We start from the raw sequence: 23,257 nt of genomic DNA on the forward strand, positions 1-23,257 counted from the left end.
AGAGTTGAATTCTGCTTTTGTAACTTTGCACTCTTTGATTTTTAATTCATCATAGATTTCATAGTGTTAAGTTATCATGTACATTAGATCTGTTCTCAGATATGTGTTTGGAAAGAGATATAGTAACACATTCAGGGCCTTTCATTAATAATATAATTGGGCCTTTAAAGTGCTGATTTTATTCTGATTTGCAAAGTTGGTAGCCTAGTTTGTGTTGGGTTTATGTTTTTGTTTTTGTGTTTCAGTGGCTGGTGGCTTATTGAGGCAGTTGTAACTTGTTGATAATAAATGGGAAAGAAGATCTATGACTAGCATCTATGGCCATTTAAATGAATTATGCAAATAAACTTGGCCCAAGACTTCTACCCTAAACTTTTTTTTTAAAGTTATCCTGAAGGGCATGTGTTTGGTGACAGGTACTCTGGAAGAGTAAGAGGAGAGTGAGCTTTTTCTTAAAACCATAACTCTAAAGGATTTAATAACTTCATGGACTCTTACAAGGCAACACTACCTATGTATGTTGTTGAATGCTGGTGTTGGCTTTACTGGGAGAGCTGAAAGAGTTGTGTAGTTTTTCTGGGTTCCTATAGGTTACATGATGGGATAACCTCTTCTTTATGGTATAGGAAGAAGGAGCAAAGTGGGTCAGAAGCCCCATGGTGTGAAAATAGTTTACTAATGAGTTTCTGTACTGTGTCAGGCATTTGTGGGTATATACTGTCTGTCCGTGAGCCGGTATGCATTAATAATATGCTGTGTATAATTGGCTCAGTAATTTGAAAAATGTAAAAAACTGGGAGACACCATGTTCTTCATAGTAACAGGGTATTAAGCCCCCCTGAAATTTAGTTTATATTGTAAATGCTGACAGACCCTTAACTAGAGTGGTGTGCAGAGTAGTGCTATAATTCAGTTTAAAGTGGCCTTACGTTTGAAAAACATCCTTCTGAATGTCACACATTAATAATAAGTTCTGAGGAGGCATTTGGTGCAGCTAGTAATCATAATTCTTATTAAAACTGGTGACGTCTGGCCCCCAGGGTGTAGCCAGGCTCAAATTGATGCTTTTTGCCGCCTGATCACCAGCATGGCCTAAGTGCTCATTATATTGTAGAGAGGGCCTTTGGAGCTCTCATTAGATTTGACAGGAATTCTCTCTAGGGGGAAACTGGGCATTAGCGAGACTCCTGACAGGCTGAAATTATTCCTGCTTTATGGCTTATAACCAAATGCTAGCAAGGCATCATCAGGGAACACAAAAAATTGTCATTTCTGACAACATCTTTGTTACTGAAAAAAAAAATGCAGTGATGGGGAAACTTTTAAAGCAGAGAGGCTTAATGCTGTTAAGATTTGTCTCCAGTGTGACGACTGCTCTCCCTTCCCACCTTTCAACGGGTTTGTTGAAGGAGTGAGTTTTAGAGATTTCAGTGTCAAATCTCACCACTGACTTTTCCGTCTGGAAGTTTTAAAGTGAAAGTGCATCCAAGTCAAGAATGGTATAATTGTGGTTTCCTTCCTTGGTGTGGTGCCCACAGTCTGTGTTTATGTTGTGTCAACACTTCCTGATAAGCCTTCCCCTTATATGTTCTGCTCCCATTTGTGGCTGGTTACCGAACAGGCAGTGGAACAGGACTGGTAATAGATACTTAAATCTTTTACTGTAGCACTAAGAATTTTTATTTTTCTTGGAGCCTTTTATAGATCTCTGTCTGCCCATCTCTCATCTGTGTAGATGGTAAGCTCTAGCTGTTTCTCTACAAGAAGGAGGTGGAAACCCTCTTGAAAAACTTAGACAATTCTGATACCATCAGAGTGTTACGGTGCATTCAAAAATAGCAAGTTGATGTGAGTCCTTGTTTCCATGGCTGTGCCTAGTGTGTGTGGCAGCATGATCTTTAAATTTATTTTTCTGTCATATGGCTTAGTATTACTTCATTTGACATTTTTAGGAACAAGATGTACTGTAAATGCATACATAAGCCTTATCTAGCCTACTCATGTATCTTTCCAGCACACTGATAAAAACCATGCTATAAATTGTCATTGATGGCTTCAGTTTGCACAGTAATTAACAGTTGTCAATAGTTATTTGTCTAATATGACCTCTACAGGCATCCCGAGAAATAGAGTGGGTAGGTGTTCTGCTCTTCTTCCAGCTGTGGGGAATGTGTTTGGAGTCTGGGACTTGCTCAAGGCTGAGCTTCTGTTGAAGCTTGAGCTTGGGTTACCTGGTCCAGGGTTGCCAGTGCTTCCCGAGGTCCCTACCACGCTGGAAGATGAGGTGGGCCCCTAGCTGTGCATCTCTTCAGTTCTCACTGGCGGTGCTGGTCAACTTCATGACTTACAAGACACACCTTGGCTAGGCATGTGTTCTAAAAGTTGGGAACATTAGCAGTGCTGATGACTGGTCTGTGGGGGTCAGACCCGTGGGTAGGTAGAAAGATGTATCCCAGTGAGCCACAGTGTCTTCAGTGTTCAGGTTAAAATATAGTTAAGGGTGAAAGAAGCACGTTAGGAATCCCGGTGGAGACCCAGCTCTGTAGTGAGTGTGATCAGTCACTTTGTCTGGTCTGTGTTCTGCTGAAGAGTGGGCAGAGGCAAGCACTTGAGCCTCTGCTGGGCGGTGAAGAATTTAAAAATAGATGAAAGAAAGGCCTGGCTCTGGAAGGAAGGATGATGTATTCTGCAATCCTGGTTTTGGGGTGGGAAGGGGAAAGAGCTTAATGTTTCCAAACTCCATGTGATAGTTCAGCAAGCACAGTGTCTCTGATCATGTACATTTTCAAATGAAACTGCTTTAGCGATTTTGATGTGTGCTTTAAAATTTCTTTTAGAAAAATACGTAGGTTTTTAGTGCACCTTTTTTTCTTTTTTAATGGGCCAGTTCATGAATTTGCATGTCATCCTTGGGCAGGGGCCATGCTAATCATCCCTGTATCTTTCCAGTTTTAGTAGATATGCTGCCAAAGTGAGCACAAGTGTTTTTTTTAAGTATTTAGATGAATACTAAAAACTGTTAGTTATTCTCCCATGGGTTAATTCCTTAGATGTAACTCTTTTGTTCTTCCTGTGCAAGTTTTATCTTTCTTCCCATTTTTTTTAACCATCTGTGTTTTTGTCTACAGTTTCTCACATTGAGATTTTTTTCCCCCAAGTCAGAGTCTCCACCAGGAAATGACTAGCTGGAGTATAGGCACTTAGAGTTAAGCTCTACCAGGTGTTAATAACCTTGTCATACAAAGAGGGTAGCTGTCATCAAGATTGGAGTGGTTCCCAACTTCATTAGCCAGGCCTGCCCTTTACAAGCATAAGTTACAAGAGATAAATCTCCCTGTGCATTTAGACCTTAGATTTCCAGGTGCAAGATTAGCCTTTGTATTTTGGCGGCAAGCAGGGCTGATCTCTTACTACTCAGCAGTCACCTCCCCAGCCCTTTGGGCAGTGGACTAGTTGCTGGTTTCTGTCCATGGCCTGCACTGGGGTAAGGTGAGGGAGGTCTTGGGTATGAAATTTAAGGGGGCATCAGAAAATGTAGCAATCGTGGTAAGTAATTTTTAAAAAACTAAAATTACTTACCCCCAAAATCCACACGGAACAAAATATCCAAATTTTCTGTAAGGACAGGTTTTGATCAGGATTAGGGTGAGGCAAAGGAGGGAGAGTCCGGCCATTCCATGTGGGTGGGGGGGTATCAGTGCCTCAGTCCCCCTCTTTCTGCCTTTCCAGGTGGAGAGAAGAGGCTGAATGTCCCGTGGGAAATGGCCACGCTCTGTAGGATGTATCTTGGTTCTGTTTTAGCTCATCAAGGTCACTTAATTAGGGACCTAGTACATCATGAACAAGTTCCCTGGGCCTCAGTTTCCCTCTGTGGATAGTGAGGGTGTTGGACTAGACTACATACAGTCTGTTCGTTTCCCTCCCAGGGCGGGAGTCATCTCAATGTACGAGGTGTGTGTAACTTGAGGAGAGTCTATCCATCGTCACAGGGCTTACGATGTTCTCCCAAGTAGTGTTTATTAAGAAACACAGGAAGAAAATCTGTTCTTTTAGTAAATATTTAAATAATTTTTTTTTTTTTTTTGAGACAGAGTCTCGCTTTCTTGCCTAGGCTAGAGTGAGTGCCGTGGCGTCAGCCTAGCTCACAGCAACCTCAAACTCCTGGGCTCAAGCGATCCTCCTGCCTCAGCCTCCCGAGTAGCTGGGACTACAGGCACGAGCCACCATGCCCGGCTGATTTTTATATTATATATATTAGTTGGCCAATTAATTTCTTTCTATTTTTATGGTAGAGACGGGGTCTCGCTCAGGCTGGTTTTGAACTCCTGACCTTGAGCAATCCGCCCGCCTCGGCCTCCCAGAGTGCTAGGATTACAGGCGTGAGCCACCGCGCCCGGCCTGAATAAATTATTTTGAGTTGAACCAAGAGTGTATTCCGTTACTGGCTCATGGAGCCATTTAAAAAAGTTTTCGTAGATCTGCGTCTTTGCTCTTTTATCAAACCTTCTGTGGTCTCCAGAAGTGGGTTAAAATAGGAGGAAAGTGAGACACTGACGGGACTCTGCTCAAAGCTCTGATTCGTCTCAGTTCCCCAAACCCTCCCTTCACTCTTGCTTATTGTTGCCTCCGATTTTTTTTAAATTCAAATTCTCACAGCTAGTACCTTTATTGTGGGATATTCGGTATAGTGGTTTTAAATTAAATTTTAGACAGCTGGTTTTATTGGTTGGCTTATTTGTATTTGGCAAGATTAGTCATTTATACCTTCAAAATAGTCTTCACTGTTGGGCTTGGTGAGTTCCGTAGTCGTAAGTGTGCTGTAGGACTGTGCTGGGAATATGATTTGACGTTTTAAGTGGAGCTAGTGTGTGTATGGGTGTGTGTATGTAGGTGTGGGTAGGCGTAGAAGAGGTTTTCTAATTTTTTTTCTGAAGCATGATTTGGTTTGAAAAATGAAATTCACATTGAAATTTTAACATTTTTATATATATATATATGTATTATCACTCACTTGATTTAACAAAATGGTTTCGAAAGTGGTTTGCAAGAGTATGATGTTTTCAGAATTGTTGTAGACCACCCAGTTGCCTTAATGTCTTTTTTTATGAAAATCCAAGAAATGATGCATGGTTTTATCAAATAACCTGTGATTTTAGCACAGTTATCTATTTCATTGACATTTAAATTTTAATTATGAAGTTTCATTCTGTTTGCCTGCTTTGAAGCAATATGAAATCATAACAGTGAGCACAATTGTTTACCCACTCTCCCTATAAGCTGTCATAGTAGGTATAAAACAATTTTTTTTTTTTTTACTTTTTCTTAGCAGTAGTAGTAGTATTTCTTGGTAGTAGTATTTGCTACTTAGTCATCCTTTCACCATAAAATATGTTAGCAGAAAAAGGGTAGGGTAGGGTACATTTTTGGTGGGAGGAAAAAACAAATTCTGAAACATCTATCAGTTGAATTCTTTTTTCTGCCAAGTAGAGAAAAACTGTTAAGTGTGTTGGATGCACAGCACTGTGTATGCTGGAAGAGATGGTGCTGTATATACAACTAGCTGAGGTGGCCCTGAAACCTGTTCCCAGTGTGCTAAGATATTTTTGAGATACTCATTATCCATTAGATGAGGTGGAGTCAGTATGTGAGAATGTAGGTGCTTTTGAATGCACACAATCCAAATCATGCAGTTTGTTAAACCACTGAAATACATGGAATTTGAGACTGGGTTTGATATTAGTACTATTACTGCTCTAACTAGGTTATTAATCCACACTATTAGTCTAGGACTGTGTGTGACCTGTTGGTAAAAAGTTTGAGTGCAAATCACCCTAATAGTTTATTTGCAAGTGTGTAAGTTTTATATACATTGCTGTACTAATGTATACATTTAAAATAAACGGGCGTTTTAAATGGAGGGGTTAAAAGTCCTCCTGTCCTCAGGGTACTCCATTAGCTTGCCCTATGTCCCCACTGTCCTTCAGAGGCCACTAGCCTACATTTCAAACCTGGCAGCACACTCAGAACTCTGGCCCTGGGAAGACAGCGAATGCAAAACATCTTCAGGAACTTGGGGCTTTGGGCCTCTCTGTCCGCGTGTCCTTTTTAATTTCGACTTCCCACTCCAACGGCCTCTTTGACTGTCACTCACAGCCAGCTGGGTCTGCCCCTGACTGCTCTCTCCTCCAGTCTTGGCCACTGCCTCTTTCTCTTCCCTGCAGTTCCCTCAGTCCAGCCAAACGGGTCTCTCTTTCTTGCCGAAAAGTATGTTTTGAGTTTTCTTGTTTTCTTTATAAAAAGTCCAGGCCTTTTTGTCGGGCTTGATGTGGGATTTCTTCGTCTCCTCGAGGCCCAGTTCCAACACCGCCTGTTTATTCCAGGCGCGGCTGCGACTGCCCCAGCAGCGGGCTGTCGTGGCCCGCACTTTGCTCAGTGTTCTGTGAGAATGGTTTTTCTTGTGCCTCTTGCGTCGCTCAGGCTGGGTTGCAGTCTGCTTGAAGCTTACTTTGAGACTTCTATCCACCCTTCCCAAGGAGTTGCACAGAGCAGGTGTCGGTTAATAGTGTTTTCGTATAGTCCTGCTGCAGAGTGGCAGCTGTAACTGTTTTAAATCCTGAACATTTGAAAATCAGGTGAAAGCTACTTTGCAAAAAAAAAAAAAAAATGATTGTATACATTTTTACACACAAATACACAAGATAGCTTTGCTTAACAGTTTTGATGGTTTGTGGTAATCTCAAGATCCTTCAGCTAGTCCATGGAACCCAGAATGAAAACTTGAATCAAGAGTGGCAGTATAGGTCCTTATGCTAAAATGAAATCTGTTCGGTCCAGTCCTAATAACCTTATCTATCCACTTCTGCTAGTTGCTTTTCTTTTGGGAAAGTGATTTATGATCAGAATATCCACTGAAGCTTCTCAATGAGGAGTTTAATTATAGCAGTAATATATTTGGGTTTGTACTGAAAAAGAGAAAACAAAGCCTGGCACATTGCTGAGGCCTGGATCTTGGTGTGAATTGAACACGTGCATGTGTTACCGTCCCTGGAACCACAGCTGCCAATGGAGTGTGGATAAATTGCATTACAAGCTTCTCTCAAGGCATTAAACTTGATTTTGTCACCAGATTTCGTAGTAAAATAATGATTATACCCACTGATTATTTACTTAAAGTAGTCGTCACATGGTCCTCCCCACCCTCCCAAACATTTTATTATGAAAAATTTCAAGTATGCAGAAAAGGAGAGAGATGCTCAGTGAACACCTATATTATACCTGGAGCCTATAAGTTAACATTTTATAGCATCTGCCTGTTACATACATATCTTACATAGACTGCCTCCACCCCCACCCCACCCCCAAATAGAGAAATAAACAAATAATCTGGGGAACTTGGAAGGACCTGTTCGAGGATTAGGCCTTCCTTTGGCTACCAACCTCAGTTTAGACTGATAGGTGAAGCAGGGATTTCCATGTACATTTTAAGAATTGTCTTAACAGATTTTTATAACCGTTTTCCTCCTAGACTTGCCCTTGGTGTTTTTGGCTTGGTTGTATTAGGTAGTCCACCATTGCAGGGTGTTAAGGTGCTTTCTTTTTCAACTGTAACCTAAAAGCAGAGATTTGTACTTAAACAGGAAAGCCAGATTTCCCTTACCAAGCCCTCCTGTCTACCTTCCTTTCAGCTTTTTAATGAGACTTGACTTAAGAGTGCACCTTTAAAGATGTGACCAGTGTATTTGCTAGGGGAAACAGCAAACAGCTTTAGTGTTGATACGTAGGAAAGTTGGCCGTGATTTTGCAGAAGGATTCTGATTTTGAACTTTGTGTTATGGACACTGTCCTGGTGGAGAATTTCAGTCGGCCTCTGGGGCCGTGGGTGGTACTGGGGTGTGAAGTACCAGCAGCAAGAGCTCTTTGAGGACCCCAGTGTGTGGACCTCTCTCCAAGGCAGTGGCCTCCAGGTCGCTCTTCAGGAGCACGGCCTTTGTTCCTTCTCTTCCTTCTCCGTGCCCTCTTGATGCCTTGAGCAAACAGCCGGTCAGAGCCTCTTACAAGTACGGTGGCCAGCCAGTGTATTGACACGCACAGACACAATAGAAAACTGCATTAGGAGGCAAGCCATTGGGATTTGCAGTAAATATATTACAGAACACAAGTGACTTGCCGATACTGCTTGTTTAGCAGTTTGCAAGGGCAATGGCAGTATGGATTTTTGAATTAGAAGGGAAGGGCTGTTCTTTCTCTGTGCGGGAACATCTAGTTGATGGCTGGGGAGAAAATTGATTTAGAGAACAAAATGCAGCCGCCTTTATTTGTGCCATTTGAAAGGCTTCTATGGATTAGTGAGTGAAAGTAAAAAGGTCGCTTTTGGTTTAGGAAAGGGGGTCTGGACATTGATCAGCATCTTGGCCTGGTATGGAGAGAAGAAAGGATGGGCCTCCGGGTGGGGAAAGGGCATGCAGTCCCCATGCATCCTGCAGCAACAGGTGCCCGCTCCATTCTCACTCGGTTGTCTTTTGCAGCTCTTTGGCTTTCGGAAGTCAGCTTCTTGGGTTTATTATTGTAGAGTCAGGTTTTTTGGGACATTAGCATTGGTCATAGCCTCCATCTGTGGAGCCCCCATGTATCCTAGGAGTTGTTCTGTCAAGTCTCAAAACCTCCCTCTGTGTTGGATATTAATCATTCCCTCCTTAAAAAGAGAAAACAAGCCGGGGCGCAATGGCTCACGCCTGCAATCCTGGCACTCTGGGAGGCCGAGGAGGGTAGATCGTTTGAGCTCAGGAGTTCGAGACCAGCCTGAGCAAGAGCGAAACCCTGTCTCTACTAAAAATTATATGGACAACTAAAAATATATGTAGAAAAAATTAGGCTGGGCGCAGTGGCTCACACCTGTAATCCTAGCACTCTGGGAGACCTAGGTGGGCGGATTGCTTGAGGTCAGGAGTTTGAAACCAGCCTGAGCAAGAGCAAGACCCCATCTCTACTATAACTAGAAAGAAATTAATTGGCCAACTAATATATATAGAAAAAATTAGCCGGGCATGGTGGCACATGCCTGTAGTCCCAGCTACTGAGGCAGCAGGATTGCTTGAGCCTAGGAGTTTGAGGTTGCTGTGAGCTAGGCTGATGCCATGGCACTCTAGCCTCAGCAACGGAGTGAGACTCTGTCTCAAAAAGAAAAAGGTAAAAAGAGAAAACAGGTAAGTAAGGTTAGGGGATGACAATAGCACCCACCCATAGGTAGTTCTTAGGATTAAACGAATTGCTGTGTGCAGGAGCAGTTGCATTGGTTCCTGGCATGGGGATACTCTTGAGCGGGGGTCCTCAAACTTTTTAAACGGGGTCAGTTCACTGTCCCTCAGATCGTTGGAGGGCCGGACTATGGTTTTAAAAAAACTATGGACAAATTCCTATGCACACTGCACATACCTTATTTTGAAGTGAAAAAACAAAACAGGCAAAAACACCTGCATGTGGCCCGAGGGCCATAGTTTGAGGACACCTACGGTCTTGAGAGATAGCTGTTGCCTGTGTCTATTAGCAAGCTCTTTAAAACTCTCCCCCTGCTGTTGGACTTCTAGGCCTTGCTTCATTTATACTTCCATCTTGTTTTCCTCCCTACATCTTGAATTAATTCACTTTTCATTCCCCTTTCCCCTCAATTACAAAAGTCTTGTTTCCTTTCCATACACATTTATCTTTAGGCTCAAAAGGAAAAATTTTTAAAAAATTGTTTTAATAAAATAAGGCCCCCGTTGGCAGTCTTTATTGTGTAAGGAATCTAAGCAAGATGCCTTTGTTAGGCCAAACAGCAAAATGTGTCCTTGGAAGGCAACAGCTTTAAGTAATTAACGTAACTACCAGTGAGAATAAAGTTGTGTGGAGTTTTTTCATTTAAGGAGATGGATGAACGACAAAGAGGACTTGGTGCGTTCTATTGAAGTGCATTTTGGCAGAATAAAGTGGGGGAGATACGTTTCAGATTTTTTTCTTTTTAATGTAACAAGGAAAATCATCTCTTGAATTTGAAGAGAATTTGTCATCTCAAATAAGGAGGCTAGGTGGAATTACAAGGTCAAGTTGTTGCTTGGTTAGGGAATGAAGTTAAGTCTCACCTTGATGAGGTTAACACATACACATGCTGGGAGTGTTTTCTTTTGCTTTTTGTAAAGTTTATGCAAAAGTTTGAGTGGAATAGTTGCAGTGTTACATTTCTTCATCTACTCCCCGGGCTGGGGATTTTTGTTGACTGTCACATTCACAGCTGCTGCTTCTGTGCTAATATTTTGGGAAGTGAAAAAAACAAAAATGAAAGCCCAAATCTTAGGAGGGAGAAGAAAAGCAGAGCCGCTAGGATTGGACACACAGGAACTGTAGGCTGTAGACCCTGACTGCCAAGCATGATGTGGTAGAAACTTCTTGCATGTCTTTGTATTGGGGATAAAGCAGGGCACAGTTCAGACAAGTCGTGCCAGTTCCTGCTCTCAGACTAGCTTAAAAGCTCAGCTGCCATCCAATGTGGGTGTGCTGAGAAGCTCCACGTCTCTTTCTGCTGAGCTTGAGAAGTGGCCCTGACGTTCTAGGGGAAGCAACTAGATTCTTGACAACCTCCCCGCTTGCCAGCTGGCCTGGCTTCCAGAGCCTTTTCCATTTGTAAGCGGCTGGCTCTTTTACAGTGCCTGGGCCGTGAGCTCCCTTGGAGCCAGTGTCTTTGCACAGCTACTGAGAAGATTGGAATTGGACCACTGAAATGTATCCAACTTCTGTACTTTTTAGCTGACCAAAGGCCAAAAGCATACCACTAACTCAAGGGGGGAACTGCTGACATTTGAATCTTAAAAGGAATCCATGTTTCATAATTGACTACCGTGGATGCTGTGTGATATTTGGGAATTAAATGAAGTACAAAGAGGTGTCAAATTTTGTTTATGTGGGTTTCTGTAAGGGTGTACAGAGACTTTCAAACAAGTTGTTCAGTCTGTATTCATTCGTGACTAATTATTAAGTATGGCTTACCTACATACAGGGCCCCTGAGAAGTCAGCATCGGTGCATCACTGTAATCTTGTGTGGCCAGTGTTTTGGTCATTATTTTATCACAAGATTAAATCCCTCCCCCCAAAGCTGTGATTTTTTAAAATATTACTATTATTATTTATTTTTCTGATTAGCTTCTGGAATTACTCTCCAAGTTGTTCCAAGTTTATGTGGAACAACTACCAATTGTAGCTTCTCAAATTAAAGCAGTGTAAAAGGGAAGGGGCTTTTGAGTAGACTTTGCACTGTCCGAATATTGGTATTGACACCATTTATAATTTGGGGTATAGTTTGAAGACCGGATTCTACTGTTTGTCGCATACTGGTTAATATGGCTGTAAAGAGGAGATGAATGTGGCTACTTCTCCAAGTCTATTACTCAGGAGGACTGTAAATTTGATTGGCTGTTACAATTCTAGCAGAATCATTCGATTTGAGAGCAATAGAAAGATAAGATATCCAATTACCCAAATGATTTGCAGGGTTAGCCAACGTTGTCATGGAGACACGAGTTGGAACAAATTAAATTTTAAGCAATAAAATAATCTTAAAGCCCGTCTGGGAACAAGAAAATTTGGCAGTGGCACTTACCTGAATTGAATCTTAGCTTGACACGATGTTGTTTGACATTGATATACTGTGGGGGCCTAAACTTATATATGGTACGACATTACCTTAAAAAAAAAAGTAGCTCGGCCAAACCAGTAAAGGGGAGTGTTGGTATTAAGTTGAGGGATATTGACATTTATTCCATGGCTTAAATGATGATTAGGCTCTGGGTTCCCAAGAATATTTTGTGTTTAAGGATTGAAATGCCTTAATAATGATTAAACAGCTTTAATTGGATACGGGGGAAAAAAACCCCACATTTATTTAGCAGCAACACATAGTTTTCGGAACTGCTGTTCTCCTTTGTGTGTGGATGTCTTTTGGTGGGGGGTGGAGGTGTAAGCATGCATACATTTGCATGTACAAGTAAGGAGATTTTGGCACATGGCCCCTGCACTGCAGATGATTCTCCATTAGTTAAAATTTCTACTTCGCAGTACTGCGTGCAGTCTGGAAAATTGCATTCCAAACTTCAGCCGATGACCTAAAACCCGAATGAGCATTAGTCTGAGGCTTAAGAAGGTTATTTCCCCTTGTTAATATATTGTTTAACTGGTTTCTGGCTTGTGCCACGGATTTGAAAATAGCCGAATGGCCCAGAAGGAGGGAGGGCTTTTTATGCACATGTCTATTAGACAAATGGAGATGAAAATTGGTCTGAGGTCAAGCCATTTGCAGCTTTCTCACAGCCTTCGATTTTCCTCTCATCCTCACCACAGATCATCTCAAATGATTCAGTAATGACCAAAAGTGCAACATTGACCTTTATTCCCTGGTGGATTACTGTGTTTCACAGTCCGAATGGCAGGAAGTCTATTCTGCTCTTCCAGAAGGAAGAACAGCATTATTGAGCCAGCCCAGCCCTGTGGGAACCGCACAAGTGCAGACCAGTGTAACAGAATACGTGGGTTAAATTTGGTTTCTGGTGCTCTGGGGAAACGAGAATTGACATGTCCTGGAACCCACATAATTAATGGAAGATATCTAGGATGTTTTCTAAAAACACACACGAGCACATCAATTGATTTGTCCACTTGTAAAATAACTTGTGAATTATAGGAGTGGTAACTTCTGGTGGCCCCTGGTTTATTATTTTATTGCCTTTATTTTCCCCTTCTTATTTTTATTTAACACTTCCCCAGTGTAGGTATTCTTAGACAACATTGTAATCTGTGTAATTTTAAAATTATAAATTGATGTGACTGAGCATAAGTAGACTCGGGGTTTTTTCTTTGGCATACTTTTTTTTTTTTTTTAAAGAGAAGAGGGTCTTTCTTGCTGTATGGCCCAGGCAGGCTTCCAACTCCTGGGCTCAAGCAATCCTCCTGCCTCAGCCTCCGTGGTAGCTTACGATTACAGGCACATGCCACTGCGCCAGGCTGGCATACTTTTAATTATATATATTTTTGGTCAGTCCCTGTAACCCTAAATAGATTCTTCTACAACACACTTTTTTCTCCAGAAAGTAGGTTGATTGTTATCTTGGAGGAATGGTGATTATTTTTCTTTTGCTTAGATTTCTCTGTGGATTGTATCACCATGCAGTGACTGGGGTTGTTTTTGGCAAGAGCTGATTGTATTTATTCCAGTTTGCCTCCACATGCATAACAGAGTCAATATTCGATGAGTCCGTACACCATGATGTCTGTCATCTAGGGTCCTTATACTTATTCTCTTCTAAATACTTAAAATAAGCTTTTCCAAAAGCCAGCATCCCAGATTTCATTTTAATCATGACTCAGATGCTTTTGAGAAAACAAAATTTTTTTTTTTAACTCTTAACTGTGACTGTTAACTGTTGACTGCCTCAGTGGCTCCCAGCCTTGGATTCCAGCCCCTTCCCCAACTTGCAGGCTACACAGTGCACTGTCCTAAGGCAGACTCTGGTGCCCTTTTTGAAATAGAAGCCCTCCCCTCAGTCCTTCTGGCTACTTGAAAGTAAATTCTGGAGCTTTGCAGGTGTCTTGGCATATGATGTTGATTGAAAAGAGAATTCCAGGTTCCATTTGGGAAGGGCAGGAACCTTCTTTTGCTTCCCTGGGGACCACCGCCTTTTGCCAACAGCTCAGCCTGGGGAAAGCAGAGATACAGCTCAGGGGCTGAGACTTTCCAACCAGCTTTGAGTTTGGGGGTCCAGTGATGGCTTTGCCCTGGGGCCTTGCCAACGCAGACATTTATCAAACTTGCAGCCATTATGTGGCATTGATCTCCTCCTGGAGTAGCTGTTTTCCCTAAGAAGTTACCCAGCTGTAATTGTTAATTCGTGTGTGGTGTGGGTCATTCAGCTGTAGCTGCTTTTAAAATTAGGGAATCACTGGCCCATAGTCACCTCAAGCAGGAAGTTCCCTTCCCTTCCATATGGATTGACTGAAGATTTCAATGTGTTAAGGGAGGCATTCAGAGGTAAATTGATTTTTGCAGATTTTCGTGCAGTCCTTGTCTTTACATAGGCATATCTTACTTTCATAATTGTAATTTTAACCTTCATCCAGTGATGATGATAATGTAGTCTGCCTTTCCTCCCACTAATCCTGCTATTGTATGATGGTATTATCTAATTTCTCATGAGCTCCCTAATGACTAAGATCTGTGAAGAGGGTTAAAGGTGTAGGATTGCTTGGGGTGTGTTCCAAGGAAGAGGTGTGCTTTTCTTTCCACCAGAGAACAATAGGCGATGACTTCATGGTGATGCTCTGTGATTCATGCTGCTGAGTCTGTCTTGAAAACCTTCTTTGGCTCACAGAGTGCATTTTCCTTTAAGGCCACCAAAAGCTGTCCTTTTTCCATCCCGGGACAAGTCAGTGTGGTTTCCTGGGAACTGGCCCTTTCTGAACTCCATATAACAAGGGTTTCTGAATAATGGAAATGTGCTATTTAGGAACTGAAACAGCTGCGATGCTTTTGTCAAAGATGCATCTTTACCAAAATGACAAATTAAAGCCCAAATGCTCTGCTTGGCAACAGTTGGGTCAAAACATTTAAGTCATTAATTAGAAGGAACTGAAGGGGGAAAAATTTACACAAATACACAGCATTGTAGACTCAACTTCATCTTGGAAAATGCAACTGAATTCTTTAAAAAAAAAAAAAAATGAGGGCAGCTCTCAAGTGGGGCCTGGCAAGCTTGTCATTTGCAAATAAATCAAAAGACCATCATTGCAGGAAGGAGAACCAGTGAATAGAGTTGCTTTGTCATTCTTTGATGGGCCCCACACTCAAGCCTGCTATTAAAAATGAATGCATTCAAGAGGCTCTGCATTAAGAACATAAACAATTAAGGGCACTTGAGTTGCTCTGCTGAGAGCTGCCTCGAAGATAGGAGAGCTTTCTCCGGAGATGCAGGCCTCTGCAATCTGCCTCACAAGGAGCCAGAGAATGGGAGCAATTAGTGTTGCTATCTCTGCCTGAGCAGCCTTCGGTGTTTTTTTTTTCCCCCCCTTCCATTCTTTTAACCCCTCCTTGTTTTCAGAGAAGCTGTGAGTGTGAAAGATGAGCAGGGAAAGGATAGAGTCTGGGCCCAGTTGGAAAGAGCTCAGGCTTCGAATGCTGCAGGAGCTGCCTGCCAAATGAGAGGGGGATGCAACATAAAAGTTATTATCTGCCAGTAATTGGTGACTTATGTTCTGATTAGTTGAGCCTCTAAAGGGTTTCTGTCATCTGGTACTCTTTGTTTTGTTTTAATCATAGGTTTTTAAGAAGGGGCGAGATGACATTGCCATGGGTGGAATAATTTAAATGAGCAGTGTCTGAGGTTTTCCACGGGAGGCGGATGTGTTCCTCCACCCCCGGTTCGTGTTCTTGCCTCAGTGTTTTGTAAAAAATGTGTGGAGAAGGTGACCCTCGTGTTGTTGCAAGGATTTGGGGAGAGGAGGGCCTGACCTCTTCTCCACTAGCTTGTTCTGACCCTAGGCAAGTTATTTTAACCTTTTAGTTCTTTCTCACAGGGGACTTGGTGTCTGCATGAAGATTAGAGAGTAGATGTCAGAGGGGCTGGGGGGTGCTGAGCAGTGGATGCTATGATAACAGGCAGCAGGGGTTCCCAAAGTGCGGAGCCTCAGGATCACCTGGGCACTTGTTAGAAATGCACATTCTTAGGCCTGGACCTCCTCTGTCAGAAGCTCTGGGGCTGAGGCCCTGCTTTGTTTTCACGAGCCCCTCAAGTGATCCCAGTGCACACTCAAGTTTGAGCACCACTGAAAACCTCATTAACCATTCTAACCTCAACCTAAAGATACCCCACATTATTTTAATTTGGATTCCCCAAAATGTAATCATTTATTTTAGTAGTGTAGTCAGATTTTAAACCAAGGCTACTGTGATGCGTTAGAATTGAAGATAAATTTACCTTTTCATGAGCAAATTGGTGAGCAAGGTGCTATGATGAAGGAGAGTCTGTGAGTCACAAATATTCTGAAGGAAGCCTCTGGAAAAGAATGTTTCTTCTCCTGTGAAGGGGAAGGGAGTGTTGGAAGAGTATTTGCAGTGTTTTGTGTGTGTATCATTTTTGACGTAGTTTTTATTCATCTCTAATTTTCTTTGGGTTTATCAGATGTCATCTTCTGAAACTGAAGGTGGTTTTATGGATTTTGCTCTACTGGTGGGCTAGATGGTCTGATGTTAGGGTTGATGGTTAATTCTCTGCCTGTAAAGGAGAACACTAAAGTGAGTTTGGCTGCAACTCGTTTAAGGTTTGCAATTTATAATTGAAGTCCCTTATAAAATGCCTATTCTTTAGTGCAGAGCTCTGCCAGAGTAGCAAGGATTCAGTGAACCTGTCATTGACAAACTAGGGCCACTTCTTGTACTGCCGTTGTTGGCTAAGGGATGGCATGGTGGCCTTGTGGCTGCTGCAGCCCTGTTGGCTGTATGGCCATTCACCTGTATTGCTTTGCATTGGAGGCTGACTTTGTCAGCTCCATTTCTGGTCTTGAGTATGTCCCAATTTCCTAATTCTCCTTCCTTGAAAAAGGACTAGGCAGGGAATGTGGCTTCTAATCTTGCATTATGATCTTGGGCAAATCATTTCCTTTAGGCAGCTGGCTTCTCCATGTGATTTAAAGGTTTTAAAAGGGCTGGGTACACAAATGGATCCTGGATTTGCAGGCATAGTGGGCATGACCACTCTTCTCTCTTTTCTGAATTTTATTATGAATTTAAACAAGAAATCCGGGGCAGTGTTCATAAGGTTACTGGAAGGGAAAAGAGCTCATCGATAACCCTGCCATCTCAGCATAATCACTGTTTTTGTTTTGGGTATCAGCTTACAGTGCTTGGCCACATGCATGATGTTTAAAAAAAAACATCCACAGGCATACTAACCCCACATCTTTGTTCTTCTCCTCCTGCTTCATCTAGCAAATGTGTTGGACTTTTTGGCATCATCATTATAAATATGACTTTAATGGTTACTTACCATGCCTGTGGGCTGGTGTAGTGTGTTTAAATAAGTGTTCTTCTAGTATTAGACAACTGTTTTATCGCGAGTGCAAATGGTAAGTTTTTCAAAAACTGGGCAGATGGTTGTGATGTGTTGAATTGCTGCTACATCTTTATCACCTGGCTTTTTCTCTTTTGCTCTAAAACCAGTGCTGCAGTGAACAGCTTCATGCATGGAATGCTTTTCATTTGAACTGTTTCCTTAGGATAGATTTTTAGCTGTGGGAAGCCTTACCAAAGGGTTTGAATAATTTCATGCTCTTGAAACACATTGCCCAGTTGCTTTCCAAGACAACTGTACCAATTTACTCTGTCATCAGTCATGTACGATTGTTCCAGTTTCCCTGAGGATTCATCATCATTGGATGTTATTCTTTTTTTTTTTTTAAACTACCTTTACTGGTTCTGAATGTCCCACCTTACTTACAACAAAATTTGCATTTTGTTTGGTTGCTGGTGAGGTTGAACTTCTTTCTGTATTTAAGGTTGTCATTTCACAGACTCAGAAACTTCTGGTCAGTAAGGGATGTGGAGGTGATCTATTTATTTCCTTTGTGTGCTTTGTTTTCATGTTCTTGCCCGTTTGTCTGTTGCCAGACACTTCTTACCAATACTCCACAGTGTTTGTATCTTGGCTTCCCGCTTGGTTCAAAGAAACCAAAAGATCAGTTTGCCAGCCTTGAGCGTAAGCACCACTTTTTATGATCCATCAATTTGCAATTTAATGCTGGTGGAGTTTCCCCTCCCTAAGCTGACTTTGGGCAAGGTGCCATTGGATTGCTTTGAGACTGATGGGCAATTACTCTTAAACAGTCCTCACCCTGTTTTGAGCTTCGAACACTCATTATGCATTACTTTGTGTGTAGTGGGGAAGTGTGCGGGTGGGCATTGAGGAGTGGGCCCTTCAATATTGTAATTAGACAAGGTGTGGGGAGTATGAAAAGGTGGCAGAACCAGCTTAGGGATCATAAAATCTGTAAACTTGAAGTTCGGATGCCCAGAAAAACATACCTTGAATTTAAAAGCCCTGCAAGGTACACCAGGGTTTGATTGATTGCTGGTCCCTGAGGTATTTGGCCATATTTTAGCTCAGTTAAAACATATATGTACATGAGTCTTATGCCTGTTAACATACAATTTCGTTTTGTAAACAGGATCTTTCTCTAGCACTGTTTGGGAACAGTTTTGGGGTACATAAAGATTCAGTTTTAATTCAGTGAAGCATGACTTTGAAAGTATTTTGAATATGTACCCTGGGATGAGTTTCAGTGGGGATTAGTATTTAGTAAGAGTCTTATTTTCCTGATGCTTCTCATCTTGTGTTGAGAAGACTGTGCAGACAGCTGTCAAGAAAGTATATGGAAGCTTTATATGACATGTGATTTTTAAGCATATAGGTTTAGTTTACCAAATGATGACAGTAAGTGCATTGGAGGATCTTGAAGGGCCTAGAGAAGAGTGTGTTTACTGGTGTTCGACAGGGAAAGACAGCTTCTAAGTGGATTTCAGGTAGGCCTTGAAGGATGAGGAAGATCACTTATATTTGTATAGCATTTTGGAATAGCATCTAGCAAATGTGAGCAGAAACCTTTTGCTCACATATCGAATGACTTGATTTTGATGAAACTCTAGATTGGTGGTGTTTCCGTTACTCAGGTAGAACACCTGAGACTCAGCAGTTGAAATGACTCAGGACGCCTAGTAGTAGTTTACCCAGATTTTTGGATAATAAAGGCCAACTATTACCATATCCAAATCAGTGAGGGGAGTTGGAATAGATCAGGAGAATAAAAGATTGTTTCAGACGTGTCATTTGGACTACTTCTGCTTCCTTCTGCCTCAGTGAGCAGTGGCTATCTGTGAAGTTAGGCTTGGTGCTGCTAGGCCCTTCATTCAGCTGCTTAAATTTCTGGGTGGAGGCTTCTGTGCAGATCTGGTTTGGGGATAGGTCTTGAATGCTGATTTATTGTTTTTGCCTTATACAGTGCCAAAAATCCAGGCACAGGAAAAGTTTATTTATAAATCTTGTGATTCAGCAGGTGCACCAAATACACCTTCATCTTTGGGCAGGAGAATGATTTCCAGGTGGAAGATACAGTGAGCTCACAGGGTTTTTCACTGCAGTTGTCTAGCCTTTGGAAGAGGTGGAAGGCAGCAGCGTCCAACATCCAGCCAGCAGTCCTGATCAGAAATAGAAGCATGGGTGAAGACACTACTATTTGTTAATTGGTGCCACATTAAGAATCTTATCAGAATACAATTGTGTTGAAAGCAAGAGATAGAACTAAGAGTTATTGCCAGTTTTTATGCTGCTGCCATTTATACTGTTTTAGGTGACAGGGAATATGTTCAGGAAGTCCTCCTGGGAAGGTGGTGGTGTGATGCCTTAGAATCCACAAAGCCCTGCCAGGTGACAGGTCGTTCTCGTGGACGTTGTGCAGCTCAGTGCCTTGTCCAGGTTAAGCCAGCTTAGCTTGTAAGGAGAAGAGGTAAGACTTGAGTTTAGGTTTCCTGGTTCAGAAATCAAGCTCACTTGTCAGGATATTGCTGAACATTAGGGTTTAGAGACCTGGCAGAGGGCGGGATTGCTCCTATTTCCGTTTCTTCTCCAGACCCTTTATATAGAATTTCTAGAACATATGGTATGGCTTTGGTTGCTTCTTTGTCAATTTGAGCTCTGGGCTCTAACTTTTCCTCCTTCTGTTTCAGTCTTAGTCTAACCCAGCTTGCACGGTACAGTCAGCCCTCCTGTATCCATGGGTTCTGCACCTGTGGAGTCAACCAACCATGGATCAAAAATTCTGAACATAGACTTTTTTCTTGTCATGATTCCCTGAATAGTACCAATATGACAACTGTTTACATATAGCATTTACATTGTATTGTAAGGCATCATAATGTAATCTAGACATAATTTAAGTATATGAGAAGATGTGTATAAGTTGTATGCAAATACTATGCCACTTTATATAAGGAACTTGAGCATCTGTAGATTTTTATATCTTTGGGGGTTTCTGGAACCAATCTCCCATAGATACCAAGGGATTACTATATTGTCTTTGCTTTAATCTGTACTTTTAAAAAATATAATTTAATGTTATTAAAGGGTTACAACAAGCTCTTTCTGTTAAGACTGGGTCTTAACTGTTCTCTGACCATACTTGATTTTACTTTGATGCCATTCTGTGTAATAGCAGAGTTGTTATTAAAGATGAGGACGTCATCGTAAACCAAATAAATTCCAGATAGATCAAGTAATTAAGTATTAAAAAGTATAGCCATAGCACCACTAGAGGAAAATTAAGCATGGCTTTTATAATCTTGGTGTGTTCTAATCCTTACCCAAAGGCCAGAAGCATAGGACGAAAATTCTTTTTGTTTAGCCAAATAAAAACTTAAGAAGTTTTATACGGCAAGAAATCCATGTTAAGTAAGGTTGAAAGACAAGTGGCAAGCTGGGCAAACTGTGACAAAGGGTTAATAATTGTCTTATGTAAAGAACTACTACCAAAAGACAACAATGATGAAACATCCATTGAAAAATAGAGAAAGGAAAAATATAGTGGACCAGTAAATATATGAAAAAATATTTAACTTCAGGAAGAATCCAAGGAGTGCAAATAAAAATGAGATCTTTTTTTTTTTTTTGATCTATTAGATGGATGAAGATTTAAAAAAAAGAAACAAAAAAGGTCAACAAGACCCAATATGGACACTGGCTGGGAGAGCAAGCGCCCTCCTAGACTGGCAACAATGTGAATTGGTGCAGCTTTCCTGCTGGGCACTTTGGCATCCTGCATTGCAATTTAAAATATGCCCACACTTTGACCCAGCAGTTTCGCTTTTAGGGATTCATTTTAGAGATCTGTGTGGAGGGTTATTTGACACAGAGTTTGTGATTGAGTAAAATTAGATGAAACGTAAATACCTACTGATGCCAAGGGTGCTTAAACATCTATATGCCTTATATGGTGGAATATGTTGATGCACTTACTAATGTAGATATTTATTGACTGGGAGGGTGTCTGTGACACATTTTTTTGAGTGGAAAACAAATTATGGAAAGGCAGTGTATATAAGTGGACCCTTGGGTATTAAAGCGTGTCTCTCTGTGGCTGGCCTTCTCTGCACGTATAGTGAGAGCCTGGAATGGTGATGCCCCAGAGTCACCAGCGTGTTACCCAGGCTACTTGGGTGACTGACTTGGGGTTGACGTTCTTTTCTGTTTGTCTGTCTATATACATCTGTGTATGTGTGTGTGCTCAGTGTGTGAGCATATATCATTTTTAGAATTGGAAAACCTTAAGTGTGAATTTTGGAGTAAAGTATGGAATGCTGCTCGAATGTATGGTAGGCAGGGGGTAGGGAGCAAGGACCTACGTAGGAGTCCACGAAAGGCATTCCTGGTTTACATGCACCTGATACACAGTGCAGAACCCTGTTGCAAAAGACACTTGTGTTTTCTAGGAGAGGCATCACCTTGAGTTAGCCTGAGTTGGGTGGCTGTGAACAAATGAACTGGATAGGGCTGACCCAGCTCTATTTTGGTACCTGGTACAGCTGCACCCATTTTGCGTGCATCTTTTTGCCTCATTGGCTAAAAGCCAGGTTGTGCATGGGTTTGCTGTATGTATCAGTCATCTCCTCTTATTCTAGTACATGTTTTCCATGGCATGGCACATAACTCTGTCTCATTGGTGGTCAGGGAGAATTGAGTTAGGCTGGCCTACATCCAGCCCATAAAACCAAGACTTTCCTGCTTAGTTAACTGGAGTCATCTTGGAGGACAAAAGGAGGCTCTTTTTTTATATCCTTGATTGTAAAGTTCCTGGGGTTTCTACTATATTGTGCTTATTCCATTCTCTGTTTCTCAAGGGCACGGACTGTGTGCTTTTTAATTTTCTTCTCCTCATGATCATTTTCATTGCCCAATTCAGTATTAGAGGTGGCATTTAGTAAGCATTGACAGGCCAGGTTCGGTGGCTCACGCCTGTAATCCTAGCACTCTGGGAGGCTGAGATGGGAGGATTGCTCGAAGTCAGGAGTTCGAAACCAGCCTGAGCAAGAGTGAGACCCCGTCTCTACTATAAATAAATTTAAAAAAGAAAATTAATTGGCCAACTAATATATAGAGAAAAAAAATTAGCCGGGCATGGTGGCGCATGCCTGTAGTCCCAGCTACTAGGGAGGCTGAGGCAGGATTGCTTGAACCCAGGAGATTGAGGTTGCTGTGAGCTAAGCTGACGCCATGGCACTCTAGGCTGGGCAACAAAGCGAGACTCTGTCTCAAAAAAAAAAAGGTAAGCATTGACAGAACATGATGAAGTAAATAAAGTCAATGCTAGGCCTCTTTATGGAAGAATTTTTTTTTCCTTTTAAAAAAAGGCAGATCTGGTTCTTCAGAGTTAGAGGAAAGCAGAGCTGCCTTGCAGGGTGTTGGAGGTAGCCAGGTGGATCCTCCCCTAGGCTGGGAGCAGAGGACCCTCTGTCCCCTCTCTTGCTAGTTTGTCCCTTATAGCAGAGGGACTGCTGTGCATCTGAAGCCGAGCAAGAATTTTTTCCTGCTTTCTTTAAAACAGCTTGTGACATTGTGTGAAGACGCCTTTTGTTTTATGTTCAGCTGACCCATGGCCCCTGTCAGTGAGTTCTTTGCATTGGATGCTGAATTGTGGTAAAATTTCCAGATATTGGTATTTGACCATCACTGCAGACTCGAGGATCTTCAGTAATGTTTTGTTGGCTTGTTTGAAATTTGGAGACTTAATGAAGGCTACTAACATTAAAATCCCGTTTCAATTGTACATGTGTGGGAAGGAGGTCAGTGGGTCCCTTTCTTCTGCTCTGTCACCTTAGGCCTCTCCTGTGGAAGCTGGACTGCTTTGACACTGCTGTGTGGCTCCAGTGGCTTCTGATTCCAGTTTGAATGAACTTGTTTTAACGACATAGATGTGCCATTGTTGGAAAAATCCATTAAGGGGCTTAAGAATCGCCAAATTAAATGATCATATAGCTTTATACCACACATATTTTCCAACTCCATTAAACTACTCATTATCTGTTATTAAGTGAGCAATAAACCATGCAGTTGTGCCTTAACTTTGCAAGTGGGATTGATATCTACTGTTTTTATCTCAAGATAGATATTAGTGATATAACCTGGGGAAACAACTGTA

At 41.8% G+C, this 23,257-nt stretch overlaps 1 protein-coding gene and 1 non-coding gene across 12 annotated transcripts in view; one reads left to right on the plus strand and one right to left on the minus strand.

Annotated features, from left to right (window-relative positions):
• TLE1 (TLE family member 1, transcriptional corepressor) overlaps positions 1-23,257 on the plus strand; it is a 90,653-nt gene that overhangs the window by 4,931 nt on the left and 62,465 nt on the right. The gene's annotated exons all lie outside the window — the stretch shown is intronic.
• Positions 2,873-2,979, minus strand: LOC142874659 (U6 spliceosomal RNA). The gene has a single exon (XR_012922315.1). It is a non-coding gene; the product is annotated as a U6 spliceosomal RNA (small nuclear RNA).

The sequence above is a fragment of the Microcebus murinus genome, chromosome 12 (assembly GCF_040939455.1).
Source record: "Microcebus murinus isolate Inina chromosome 12, M.murinus_Inina_mat1.0, whole genome shotgun sequence".
NCBI classification, from domain to species: domain Eukaryota; kingdom Metazoa; phylum Chordata; class Mammalia; order Primates; family Cheirogaleidae; genus Microcebus; species Microcebus murinus.